The sequence below is a fragment of the Topomyia yanbarensis genome, chromosome 2 (genome assembly GCF_030247195.1).
Source record: "Topomyia yanbarensis strain Yona2022 chromosome 2, ASM3024719v1, whole genome shotgun sequence".
NCBI classification, from domain to species: Eukaryota; Metazoa; Arthropoda; class Insecta; order Diptera; family Culicidae; genus Topomyia; species Topomyia yanbarensis.
The window spans coordinates 219,999,649-220,014,045 of record NC_080671.1 but is presented as its reverse complement, the minus strand read 5'-3'; the positions used below and the strand labels follow the sequence as shown (position 1 = coordinate 220,014,045).

Here is a 14,397-nt window from a genome sequence, read left to right as displayed (position 1 = left end):
CGACAGTTGTGAATTCTAATATTACTCCAAGAGTTGTTCCGACGACCAGCATGGTAAATCACGCACTGGTGACGTCGATCCCATCATTTAGTGTGCCATATTCTTACCCACCTGTTACAGTTCCTTTCACGGTATCTTCATACTATAGCGGATATCCCAATAATTCTGCGGGAAGTTTCAATTTTCCTGCATACTCGACTGCATATTCGATACCGTTTTCTACAGCACCAAACTACCACCCTAGTCTGTACAATTATCAGTATGGTTACAATCCGTCTATGCAATTTAACTCCACATACCAACCAAACCCATTTTCTCAGACACAAATACCTATTCCAGCGGCAACAACAGCGCCGTTTATGACTGGCCAGTATGGTGCAGTCCCAATAGTTTCAAATAATTTCTCGGTTCCGAACAGACCATCGTATAATTTCAAGTCGCTGCCGGTTTCTAAATGGAAGCTGGAAAAGTATGCTGGCACCGACCAAGGCAGCAACCTCAACGAATTCCTGGTGCTGGTTCAACAATTATCATTGTCTGAGAGAATCTCGGAAGAAGAATTGTTTGATTCAGTGTTCCATCTTTTCACAGGACCTGCATTAAATTGGTATATGTCCATAAGCTCTAAGGGACTTCTCAGAAATTGGGAGCACTTAGTTGATGAGCTTCGGAAAACTTTTGTGCACCCAGAATTAGATTCTCTGGTGCGTTCAAGAATTTATCAGAGACGTCAGCAACGTTCTGAAACATTTCAAGATTATTATTTTGATATGGAAAAACTTTTTAGATCTATGACAGCTCAAATGAGCGATACAGAAAAATTAGACATCCTCAAACGCAACATGCGGGGCGACTACAAAAAGCTTCTACTTTGGACACCCACTGACACGCTTCAACTACTTGAAAGCGCAGGTCGACAAATAGACGCGTCCAACTTTTCTCTACATAATAAAATGTTTGGTTCTGAGAAGTCGGTGAACGTTGTAACCCAAATTGAACAATTGAAGCCTGAAAACAAAAATTTAAACACCCGATTAAAGCCCAATCATATGCAGGATTCCACAAAACAAATAAACGGGAATAATAAAGCGAACAAATACCGAGGCGATAGGGAAACCAACTCAAAACACCCAGCAGCTATTAAGAACCAAAAGGGGAAAGAAATTGATCCACAGGAGGGAAACTCTCGGCCAACTCGTTCACTGGACACACTAGTGGCAGCTCACGTGCCACCAGATGTAAATCAGTGTTTGTTTTGCCGCTATTCCAATCACTCGCTTGAACAGTGTCGTTCAGCGAAAGGATTGATCTGTAGAATTTGTGGTTTCAAGGGATTTGATACCCAGCATTGTCCCTATTGTTTAAAAAACGGACAACGTACGGCCGAAAATCGCCGGTCGTCAACGCTGTCCGCGTAAATTCTTTCTCTTACGAGACTACTCTTGCTGATTATTGGGAACCTACTATCGATGCAATACATATTCCAAAAGAACCTCAGATTTTAGAAATTTCATTTTCAAACCCCAACGATAATCGGCCATATGCTCAAATAAAGCTGTACGATCTAAACATGAAGGCGTTACTAGATTCAGGCAGCAACGTGTCTCTGATCAGTGATATTACTTACAAAAAGTTAGGAAGTCCTATAATAAGGGCTGTTCAAACCCCTATGGAAGTTCGGACCGCGAGTGGAACACCGTTGAATGTTTTAGGCAAACTGTAGATTCCATTCACCTTCGAAAACAAAATCCAAATTATTCCTACTTTAGTTATAGAAAACCTAGCTTTGGGGTGTATTTTGGGTATGGACTTTTGGAAAAAGTTTGATATCCAACCAGTTCAGACCTGTTCAATAAGTGCAGAAGAACTTAAAAATCAAGATACGGGTTTAGATGTACAATCAACCCGATCCCATCTATCGAACAATGAGATAAATCAGCTCGAAGAGGTAAAGGCTTGTTTCAAAATAGCCATTCCAAACCAGCTATCATTGTGCCCATTGACTGAGCATCATATAATAATTAAGGACGAATGGAAAAATATTCCAGCGCCCCGCCAATACCCTTATACTCTCTCACCCAAAGTGCAACAAAAAGTTGCGGATGAGCTAGATCGCCTACTACAAACCGAGATCATAGAACGATGCCATTCAGACTGGTCATCGAACGTGGTGCCAGTAATCAAGCCTTCGGGAAAGGTTCGGTTGTGTCTCGATGCGCGCAAAATCAATGAACGCACCGTACGTGACGCCTACCCTTTACCCCACCCAGGGAGAATTTTAAGTCAGTTACCTAAAGCTCGATATCTTAGTACTATCGATTTATCTGAAGCATTTTTGCAAATACCACTAGCCAAGTCGGTTTACTGCTTTCAGTATCCAGGGCAAAGGCATGTTTCAGTTTACCAGACTACCCTTTGGGTTGGTAAACAGTCCGGCAACCCTGTCCCGGTTAATGGATCAAGTTCTGGGCCATGGGGAACTGGAGCCGCACGTGTTCGTCTACCTTGACGATATAGTCATAGTGACAGAAACATTCGAAGAACACGTGCGGTTACTGAAGGAAGTCGCACGCCGATTGGCTTTGGCGAATCTTGCTATTAATTTAGAGAAATCTCACTTTGGGGTACATGAACTTTCGTTTTTGGGATACTTGTTGTCCACGGAAGGCTTGCGTCCCAACCCTGAGAAAATACGGGCCATTGTCGAGTATGACAGACCGAATACCGTAACAAAGTTACGCAGATTTCTTGGTATGTGTAACTACTACCGTAGATTTATCGAGGATTTCAGTGGGACAACATCTCCTTTAACTGACCTCTTGAAGACCAAAAGCAAAATTCTGAGCTGGAATGAGACGGCCGAGGAGGCGTTTTGCCAAATTAAAGAAAGGTTAATTTCGGCGCCCATTCTGGTTAGCCCTGATTTTACCAAAGAATTTTGCATCCAAACGGATGCCAGCGATGTTGCAATAGCTGGCATTCTCACGCAGGAACACGAAGGTTCTCAGAGGGTAATAGCCTATTTTTCCCATAAGCTAACCACCCCACAACGCAACTACCATGCCTGCGAAAAAGAAACACTCGCAGCGTTGCTAGCAATCGAAGCATTTAGAGGGTATGTCGAAGGGAGCCACTTTAAGTTGGTCACTGATTCCTCGGCCCTGTCACATATCATGACCACTAAATGGAAAACAGCATCCCGATGTAGCAGATGGTGTCTGACATTGCAACAATACGATGTAAACATTGTACATCGTAAGGGTAAAGACAATGTTGTCCCTGACGCACTGTCTCGAAGTACTGCTGTAGTCACGGCCAAACCGTCCTCCCAGTGGTATGAAACTACAATGGAACAAGTTAGAAGTTCGCCTGACGATTTTGTAGATTTCCGCATAGACGGGGACAAGCTTTTGAAATTTGTTTCAACGCCAAATCTCCCCTATGATCACCGTTATGAATGGAAAATAGTTCCCGCCCCAGACGAGCGGGAAGCTATAATCCAAGAGAATCATGACGCCGCAATGCATCTTGGCGTCGACAAAACGGTGAGTCGTATAAAGCAACGATTCTACTGGCCAAAACTTGCCACCGAGGTTCAGGAATATATTCGGCATTGCAATGTCTGTAAGGAGGTAAAAGGTGCCGCCGTACCTGTGGTTCCACTTATGGGAGAGCAAAGAATTACTCAGCACCCATGGCAAATTATTGCAATGGACTTTGTAGGTCCGTTACCTAGAAGTAAAAAGGGGTTTCAACATATTCTAGTCATATTAGATCTCTTCAGCAAATGGATCATGTTAACACCCATACGCAAAATAGACAGTGGCGTTTTATGTACGACCATACGTGATCAATGGTTCTTTCGAAACTCCACACCCGAAGTTATCATAACAGATAACGCCTCTTGTTTTCTTTCAAAAGAGTTCAAAGCCCTCTTAGAACGATTCAACATAAGGCACTGGCTTAATGCTAAGTACCACTCACAAGCCAACCCTGTAGAAAGGGTAAACCGTACCGTAAATGCAGCTATTCGCACCTACGTCAGGGAGGATCAAAGGTTGTGGGATACGAAGTTGGCAGAAATAGAAACAATACTCAATTCGTCCGTCCACTCAGTTACACAGTTTACCCCTTTCTTTGTCACTCACGGCCACGAGATATTTGTGAAAGCTTCGGATCACCGTAAAGGGTCGGATTCAGCAGAACAGGGCGAAGTAGCACAGAAGGATATGTTTGATAGCATCTATGATCTAGTGCAGAAAAATCTTAGGGAGGCCCACACGTCTTGCCAAAACCGGTACAACCTACGACACCGGAGGCACGCACAATCATTTCAGGTGGGTCAATTAATATACCATCGAAACATGAAACAATCTAGCGCCATCAACAACTACAACGCGAAATATGGGGCGATGTATTTACCCGGGCGCATTATTTCCAAGATCGGTTCCTCGTCGTATGAAATCGAGAACATGGAAGGAAAGTCTTTAGGGGTGTGGCCCGCCGCACACTTAAAACCTGCATAGTATTTATTCACTTAATAAGATTATAATATTCCATCCCGGGGCTGCATGCGACATCTCGACCTTCAAAACTGGATCCGTTCAGTCCTGTCCATTCATCGCGGTGCAATCGCTCTAGCATCACGAAACAAAGAAAATCTATAGGTATATTTAGAGCGATGGAATATTCACTACAAACCTCTGATTCGGCCGATTCCACTGGGTTTCGGTAGTAATCGGACCGAAAACGTGCCACTCCATCGGTAGGGACTTGACTTTCCCAGGAAAATTGAAGAATTTTCCTGTTTTTATGCATTTTTACTTGAAATTTAGCAGCACCAAAAAAAAAACACAGCTTTGTTGTGAAGGTTAATTACTTGCAATGATAAGTGGGTGCGTTCGCATTAATTTCGATATCGAAAATTGCGACTCGCATATGATGGGAAGTTGAATGCAAGTTAAATTTTATGCGATGATTCAGGCTTGGTTGTGAACAAGTTAAATAGCATGGGAATTCGCTGGAGAACAGAGGCCAAGTGCCGATGAAGGTCAGTAAAAGGCTAAGGGCCTCCAAACTGAGATGTAGTCGATGACCGACGATGATCTTATATGACCCCGAACGTCCCCATAACAGTTTCCAACCATCGCTTGAGGAAGTATTAACATCGGAAAGTTGAGGTAGACTTTAGCCTCATCTTAAGGGTTCAAGAACTGATAGTCTAGAACCAAACCAGTGTAAATAAGTTTGTACAGTTAGTAGTAAATAGGAAAGTAAGAATAGCTTAGTTTTATAGAGAATAATAGGATGAAAGAGTGAGCGTGAATGGATGAGAGAAAGTGATAGTAGTGGGGATCCCGCTTGAATGAGAATAATGAACGAGTACTCTGTAAATAGGATGTTGATAGGATAGGAGTGTATAGGGATGAGAATTTTCCTCGACGAATGAGGGAGTTAATCACGACTAATCGAGAGAGCAAGTTTCTGGATTAAGGCAAATGAATGGATGAATGAAAGGCTTCCAGAATGGAAGCAACACAATCACAAAATTTTATCAAATTCAAAGCAAACACGCAACGATTTGAGAACGATGTTACCACAGTATAATAATAAGAATCCGGACAAACCGTTCCCGATGAAAGGTGAAGTTCAAGGTTGACGATTTACCTGCATTGAAAGCAAACGAAAAAAAATACACGTCTCGTGAATTTTTTTTCCGAGGAGGGGGACATTGTAACCTTCGACAAGGTTCCACCTTAAAGTAATGACTGGGTGTCAGTATTGCTATAAAAGTTACGGAAAAACATTGTCGTTAAATGTAAAATACACGCAAGAAAAAGATATTTTTATATAAAGATAATGGTACAATTAAATTAATTACGAGACCCAACAATAAATTGAACAAGTTGCATTTCATTTCAGTTAAATACTCGTGAATATGTGGGTCGTCGCAACGTCGGTTTTGAAAAAAAAAACACACTTCAAAACTCAGACAAAACAGTAAAAAGAGCCGTTGTACCGTCAAGTGAGACCACTCATGCATTCACAAGTAAAAGGCATCCGTATTAGTGTTTCGCCACCATGCCCATTTGAGAAAAAACCCAAACTCTCATAAACGAGCAGAGCGACAAAAATATTTGATGTGTCGTCAAGTGGGGCCATTCACTAATACGGACAGCCAATCAGGAGCTAGCTAGGTGAATTTATCCCTTCGAAATTCGAAGCTGTGCAAGAATAGGGATGCTAGGCGACTCGCTGGTTGTATGCGTATCGAAGTAACCGAGTTCACAACCCGCAAACGAAGCTACGCCTGATGATCGAGCGGGAAGATGATCGCGTGTTCTGCCGAGCCACCGTTTGCAGCCGAATGAAGGCTATACCTTTGCGCCAGCACCCGAAGGGCAACCGCCCGAGTGAATCCCTCAGGCTATATAAGCTCCTGTACCACCTGGTTAAGCTCTCTTATTTCCTGAGACCGTGAAAGCCACATAGTGAATTAAATTCGACAGTTTATTAAAGATATATAATTATCTTAGCTATTTGGTTCCGGAAGCCGTTACAATTCCCGGAACTTTAGAAATCGGCACAGTTATCCGCCGTAAGTTCGAAGTGACAATATTTGCACATAGTTTGAGTGAATAAAGTGACTCTCGGTGCTGGAAAATCTGGACCTCCCGTCAGCCAAAATTAAGGCCAGATTCTTCCGAAGAAAAGTGGCAGCGGCTCAGAAGTGTCGAACGGTCGTCCGTCAACATACGACCACGTTTATCTGAGTGAAGCCAACGGAAGGCCGCAGGAAGTTCCCGGCGAAAGAGTTGTTCGAGCAAGCCACGCGGTAAGACAGCGACGAAGACCGGTAGCCATCGGCCGGCGGAACACGCCGACAGCACCAGCAGCAGCAACACGTGGAAGCAGCCATCGTCGACGAATCAACGCAGTGACCAGTGAGTTAATAAAAGTTTTCTCATTCCTCGTAGTTTCTTTTAAATTAAATTGGTTGTTGGACTTTTCTGTTTGCCACATTTCTTGCGTGCGCCTTTGAAATTGTTTTCAGGTTGAGACCAAATCCGGGTTAGAGTGTTCAGGTGAGTTTTCCCTAACGCGGTTGCCGACCCTGTGAAGCTATAGAGGGTCTCGTTACTGGGCTAGCCGGCCATAAGTTACAATATCAAAATTTCATTTATCAACGCCAACTGTAAATATCAGACTAATAGCAATAACTTCAGTTCTTTTTTTTTTTTTTTTTTTTATTTACGTGACTTTAAAAAATTTTTCATTCGTCACGCCTTCAGTTCTAAGTTCTAATAGTCCCAGTTACTGGTCTTTCTTGTTTTTGTGAGTAAATTCTGCCTAAATCAAAAGTTTTAGCAGTTTAAACCGTTGTTGCTTAAAAACAACATGGGCATGTACGTATCGTACTCTTTTTTCTCAAAACAATCCGTTCAATGTATGCTGTAGTAATTTTAATAATGTAGCTGACAAATATGATTTTAGCATTACTAAGACTACATTTAAACATAGAATTAATATTAATTAAGTAACTGTCTGTACGAGTAACTCGAAGACAAGTAAATAAATGTGCTTTATTCATACCTCAATACAAAATAGACTGATTTTCAGCAAGAGTATTTAGCCTATTTTAGAGATGTGCAATTTGTTCATTCGTTCATTCGATGTTCATTCGTCCTGCATCTTTTTTTTGAGTGAAGATTTCTTGTTGTATATACAATAGAATAAAATGTCGATCGAGTTTTATCTGCTTCCAGAGTAATTCAAACAATTTCAAGCATTTGAGCTATTACCACCCGAGGCTGTCACCACCAAAAAGTTATTTCCTTGAAGGATACTTCAATATGATAATTTATGCCTTACGTCGATTATGCCAATAGTCCATTACGCCTAACGTCCATTATGCCTAACGTATATTATGCCTAACGTCCATTATACCAAACGTCTTTATGCCTAACGTCCATTATGCCTAACGTACGTATGCCAAACGTCCGTATGCCTAACGTATTTGTGCCTAATGGGGTATACCCCACAGCATCAATTACTGACACGGTACACAAACTTCTAGCCTATTCACGGTTTGCACAGCCTTGGTTGCTACAACCAATCAGCAAACACAACCTTTCAAGGCGAAGGCTAAAACTGTTATGACACACCAGAACAATTGAAGTCATTGGTGCCATAAAATAACGAAAAAAATGTCAAAAATGTACGCTTCATCGTACGGAAACTTAACTGTAATTGTTTACTGCAGTATACGTAAAAAACCTGTTTTAATCCACCTAGTGGTGCAATTCTGCCATTCTCATTTGTCCAAACTACGATTCCATGGCTGGTTATGTTTAATAAAATGATGAAAATGTATATTACATATTCAGTACGATTTGCACATACATACAATGGATCAACAGCCAAGAACTTGAGATACTATGTGTCGACACTGAAACATCGCTTGAAACCAGCGGCGGATCAAGGGGGAAGATCCGGGTAGTCCGGACCCTACCGAAAATTTTGAACATATTAAGAAATTTTAAACTAGTTTTAAGTAGCAACCCCTCATTGCATACTCCTACCTAAGCCATTATAGGTCAACAAAAATTTGATTTTTTTGGGATTAGGTTGACGATTTTTAGAGTGATTGCATAACCTTTCTAACAAGGCAAACATGTGCCAATCCCAAAACAGTCAATTTTCGTCAAAAACAATTTTTTTTTGAGATTTCATCAAATCTCAACGTTTCATGCATTTTTAAGTCATTTGGCATTAAAAATGCAAATTCAATTTTGAAATTTTCCCTTACTCCCCCCCTTTGAGCCATCTCTGAGAAACAGGTGACATTTTTTCCACATACATACATATATATACACACACAGACATTTTCAGATCTCGACGAACTGAGTCGAATGGCATTTGATACTCGGCCCTCTGGGCCGGGATTCGATTGACGATTTTTAGAGGTCAACAAAATAACCTTGCATAACCTTTCTATATGAGAAAGGCAAAAAAATCGGGTGAGATGCGTAATATGTAGTAACTAAAATAACAATATCTAATCACAACAATCTAATCAATACCGCAATCCATTTATAACCTTGAATAGGGTAAGGTAGCTAGTTTTGCCCTATTAGGGAGGGTACCACATTATTTCTTTATTAATTTTATTATTTCAGCATCTTTGCTTTGTTGATACAGAGGGAGGGTCATAGGGGTTCAGACCTCCACCGATTTTTTTGAGAAATTTTAACTTAGTTTCAATTTTGCATTAGTTTCAAACTTAAATTCATTTCAAACCAAAATTAATCAAATTGATTTTCGTTAAATGAGGTTTTGATGTATAACGTATTCTGCAATGTTCAGGCCCGTAGCTAGGATTTTGTTTCGGGAGGGGCCTAAAATTATTGCATAAATGTATTAATTCTGATGACTTGAGATATTTACTGGAAACTGAACGTAATTATGAAAAATTCTTAGCGAAAACAATTCCAAGTTAGAAATTTCTCTAGTTACAAAAATGAATATTCAAGAGTTCAAAGTATTTAGGGCTGCTTGAAAATACTACGCATTCTAGGCTACACGTTTACAAGATGTAGAAGACGGTAAATTGGAATGAGTAGAAAAATATCCAAAAGCCCGTCTCACGAAACTTTACACGCATTTGCTAATCAGGAGAACGAAACCAACCTCAAGGTTCTCTCCATGGATAGGAATATATCAGTGTGAAATCCAAGTTTACCGTTGCAAAGAATGTCCGAACAAAGTGAATGTCGAAATTTGCTTCAAATTTTCTGATAAGGCAGTGGATTTGTAGATGCGGAAAATAGGTTCAACTCCTATTTTCATGATCAGGCATATTGCTACTATTACTAGTTCTGTGACTTCATCCGAAGTTTACGTTAGCTCAACTTTATGAAATTTTCAATTTAAATGATACTGAACATGTCGTAATCATAACATTCCTTAGAAAAACACATGTTTCATTTGACTCTCATGGGTAATGGGTTAAAGACTATCTTTGACAATATTATCAGGCAACTGAGAATAACTATCTATTTATCTATTTAAGTAGATTCTTTTTAGGTACTTTTTATATGATTGGACTTACGAATTAAAAAAAAATGTAGACTGATTTTCCTAGATCCCTGAAACTATAGTAAAAAACTACTGATTTCACTACAAAGCAAGAATAAGAACCTTAGCTCTATTGACTTTCAGCAATCTTGCAAAACCGTTGGAACTTGAGAAGACTACCTAGATTAAGTAAATATTATATTTGAACAATTGAAGGTTTTATTTCGGAATTCATGGGATTTTGGGCGATGTAAAATATATATTTCAATGATTTAATCTACTAATGGAAACTACCCAGAATTTAATCTACTGAGCGAAACTGCTCAGAACTTGTTCACTAATCGAAAGAAAATTGTTTAGCACTGGTTAGTGAATGCTTCTAATTTACGTAAAATATGGTAAATATAACATTGATGACACGACCAAAATAACTCGAAACTATAAACATAGGTGAGCTTAATAATTTCAGCATCACTTGCTTCCGACACACAACACATCGCACGTACCGAATTTGCTTTGTTTTAGAGTTATCTGTTTTTAAATTACAGCAAATTATCCGTTTCCTGTGAAAGAATTGCAAAACTTATTGTCAATTCGTTAAATAAATATGTGGACACTAATCTGCTCCATAATAAAACTATTAGGGAAAAAGTTTCAATTACAATTGTTACACCTAACGCATCAAAGTTGTACGGATAACGAAGACGAAATGAGAAGATCAGAGCGCAATTCCGAAAGCACTTTGAGTTGAGTGAATAGAAAAGATCAAAGAGTGATCTTGAATCGATTTCGATTGGTTGATTTTTTTCCTCTCTTTTCTCTCTTATTTAAGATTAGCTTTCTCATTTTATTACATGACGAGTATTGATGACAACTGTCATAATACAGAGGTTATAAAAAGAAGACGTGCAGATTAATCGTAACATGCGCAGGTAGAGTAACAACTCCGACAAGAGATGCGAATCGCTTCGTACAGCAGTGCTCCCTTTTTTGGACATTAGATTTATGTATTTTATGTTATTTCGTATATGAAAATTGATGTTGCGTATTTATGTCATTCGTAAAACAGCCTTCATTGCGTTAGGTCGACCACAAATTGTCTCGTATTTTTATGTAATAAAGTAGTGTAGTATTGTTTTATAAATGGTGTAGTTCAAGTGAAGTGTAAGTACTGTGTCGTTATTACTTACCGGTATCACATCTGGATCGTCGCTTTAACCTGTTGGGAAACTTACCTGGAACTGCTCGTCGTCGTTCGCCAACATCTGGAAGGAAAGTTAAACAGCCGATAACAGCTGTTTAAGGATCGTCCACAAATTTGGCGTTGGACAATTCTCTCGGCCGGAACACACCAAGGTGAGGCCAAAACATTGGTGCCGTGACCAGGATTATTTGTGTTCCGAAGAACCGACGCGGCGTCGGTAGCACCATTTTGGAGAAGGTACAAAGGAAATACTACGCCATCACGAAAGGTTTGCTGGTTCTATTTGGAGGTCGCCATCGCTGCCAGCTGCTATTATACACAAGACGCAGGAAGCAGCCATCGCAGTTGAGAAAGAACGCCATCGGAGGATTTTGGAGACCATAGGAGTCTTTTTGGTTCAAGACCTGTTTGACAGGCTCACAACTAACTTCTGCTTTCATCTCTACCTGGTCGTTTTCTGGTTTCTTTCTGATTGCTGACATTTTGCACACTACGGTTTTGGAGCTCTTGGACTGGTGGTTGACGAATCTCGGACGAGGGAAGGCTGCTGCGAATCGAATTTGGATCAACCTTGGATTGGATCGTTGGCATCGGAATAAAAAAGTGCAAGCCGGCAGTGAATAAATATCAATTGCATAATCGGTTGTTTGCATCGTTCAACGATGAGCCCTGGTTGTCTGCTGGCAAATTGATTGATCCTTGTATGCTGGTTCGAATAGAGAGGATGTTTGTTTGATTGTGTGCGAGGGTGTATATTGCTAGAGAAAGTGGATTTGAATGTACAAGGCATATTGAACAGGTCCAATAGGTGAGTACCTGTCCAATTATCCACATATCAGTACGAAAGGTGCTTTGCTTGGTGTATTGCTTGCAGAATTTGAATGTTTTCATGTGATTCGCTATCTGGAGACGGAGATTGGTGCAAAAGGGTTTCTGTTAAATATTACAGTACGTTAAATATTACGTTTTTTGGCAACTGCAAAATTTCACGAATATTGGATTGCATCAGTTTTGTTGAGTGAGAGCGCGGAGATTTGCAAATACAAGGCCTCGTAGACAGGCTCACAAGGTGAGTACCTGTCCAAATCGCGCAAGGTGCTTTGCTGGTTTTATTTATTCCAGAAATTCATGTAGTTCAACTGCGGTGCGTTTTCTTTTTCGATCAATTGTTTCTTCAACACAAGCGCAGATAAATTAAAATACAAGGCCTATTAGACAGGCTCACTAGGTGAGTACCTGTCCAACTCAATATATTTCTCGCGCGAGGTGCTTTGCTGGTATTTTCCTTCCAGAACGTGAAGCGGCTCTCGGATTTCGTTTATTTGCGCTGGTGCTGTCGATAATGGGCAAAAAGATGAAGCCAAAAATCCACGTCAGAGACAGCATCGTCGACTTCTTGGTACGAATGGAGAAATTCCTGATGAGCATCGAGATACCGGACGAGAATCAAATTAAATTTCGTCTGGAGAAGCTGGAGGCGAAGTGGAACGAGTTCGAGGAAATCCAGTGCGAGATTGAAGGTTCTGAGGATCACGAGGAGAACATCGACGGTCATCGACTTATTAGAGCGGAGTTTGAGGAAAAATACTTCGAGGTAAGGGCAGGGCTGGTTGCAAGTTACCGCGAGAGGTTCCGCAGAATGCTTCACAGGCCACTTCTTTCATAAATTCAGAGCATTCGACAAGTGTGCACACTTATGTACGCTTGCCTCAAATAAACTTACCTGAATTCGATGGTAGTTATGAAAAATGGCTTGCGTTTCATGATACATTCAGAGCCCTGATCGACACGTCTCCAGAGTTGAGTGGTATTCTGAAGTTCCATTATCTGCGGGCTTCTCTTAGGGGTGATGCTCTTAAACTGGTCGATTCATATCCGATGAGTGACGCAAATTATAGGGTTGCTTGGGATGCTTTGGTCACACGGTTTTCCAACAAGTATTTGCTCAAGAAGAGGCACTTGAATGCGCTATTCGAGTATCCGAAGATCAAGAAAGAGTCTGCAGTTGCGATCCACGAACTCATAGACTGTTTCGAGCGGAATACAAAGATTTTTGACCAATTGGAGGAGAAGACAACCGGTTAGGGGCGATGTTGACGCATCTGATGGTTTCGAAATTGGACGAAATTACTCAGAAACGTTGGGAGGAGCATGCTTCAGGTGAGGAAGAGCCATCTTTTGCAGTCTTGGTTGGGTTTTTGAAGAAGCAGACACGAGTACTTGATGCAGTCTCGGTAGATCAGCATTCGTCAAACTCTAGCTGTCTCTCTTCTACAAATGGGGTCAAACTCCGTCCAGCAAAGGTGTCGGTCAACGCGGCAACCGAAAATACGGGTCCGAACTGTCTGCAGCGAGCAACATCCTATTACGAGGTGTCCAGCGTTTGCCAAGTTACCTGTGGATAAACGGCTGCAGTTCACCAACTCTAAGCGGTTATGCAGCAACTGTATGGAACGTAATCATTTGGCACGAGACTGTCCGTCGAAATACCGGTGCAGAAGTTGTTCCAAGAAGCACCACACTATGCTTCACCCTGGATTTCCTGGTTCTGGTTCAACTATTGCGACGGATTCAGCCGGTTCTGTTGCTGTTCCATCATCTTCTGGCAATGCGTCGAACTCTGGTAATTTGGCTGCAAGTTCGGTCGCACCCATTTCTTCTAACGTGGCGATGGGGCCCGTAGGCTCGCATGTTTTCTTACTGACGGTGGTCCTGAAGGTAAAGGACAGATGGGGACGAACGCATCTCGCCAGAGCTCTGCTGGATTCCAGTTCACAGGCTAATCTCATGTCGGAGAAGCTCTGTCAGTTGCGTAAGCTAACCAGAAGCGAAAAGAAAGTAGAGATCAGCGGTATTGGGAAGTCACAAAGGCAAATTTCTTGCAAAGTTTCTACAGTTGTCAGCTCACGCATACTGGAGTTTTCAATGTCGATGAAATTCTTGGTTTTGGGGCAGGTTACGGACAACCAGCCATCTACGTCACTACCATTGGCACACTGGAAGCCTCCTTCGGACATGAAACTAGCTGATCTCGAGTTCTTTATTTCTGGGCCGATTGACTTGGTACTTGGGTCGCAGTTTTACTACGATTTTCACCTTCTTGATGGTGGCCGGCT

At 41.3% G+C, this 14,397-nt stretch overlaps 1 long non-coding RNA gene across 1 annotated transcript; it reads right to left on the bottom strand.

Annotated features, from left to right (window-relative positions):
- Positions 1-4,486: 4,486 nt before the first annotated feature.
- LOC131682926 (uncharacterized) lies at positions 4,487-4,932 on the bottom strand. Its single transcript, XR_009304269.1, has 2 exons — positions 4,702-4,932; positions 4,487-4,637 (listed from the first exon to the last, which is right to left on the bottom strand). It is a non-coding gene; the product is annotated as an uncharacterized LOC131682926 (long non-coding RNA).
- Positions 4,933-14,397: the final 9,465 nt, after the last annotated feature.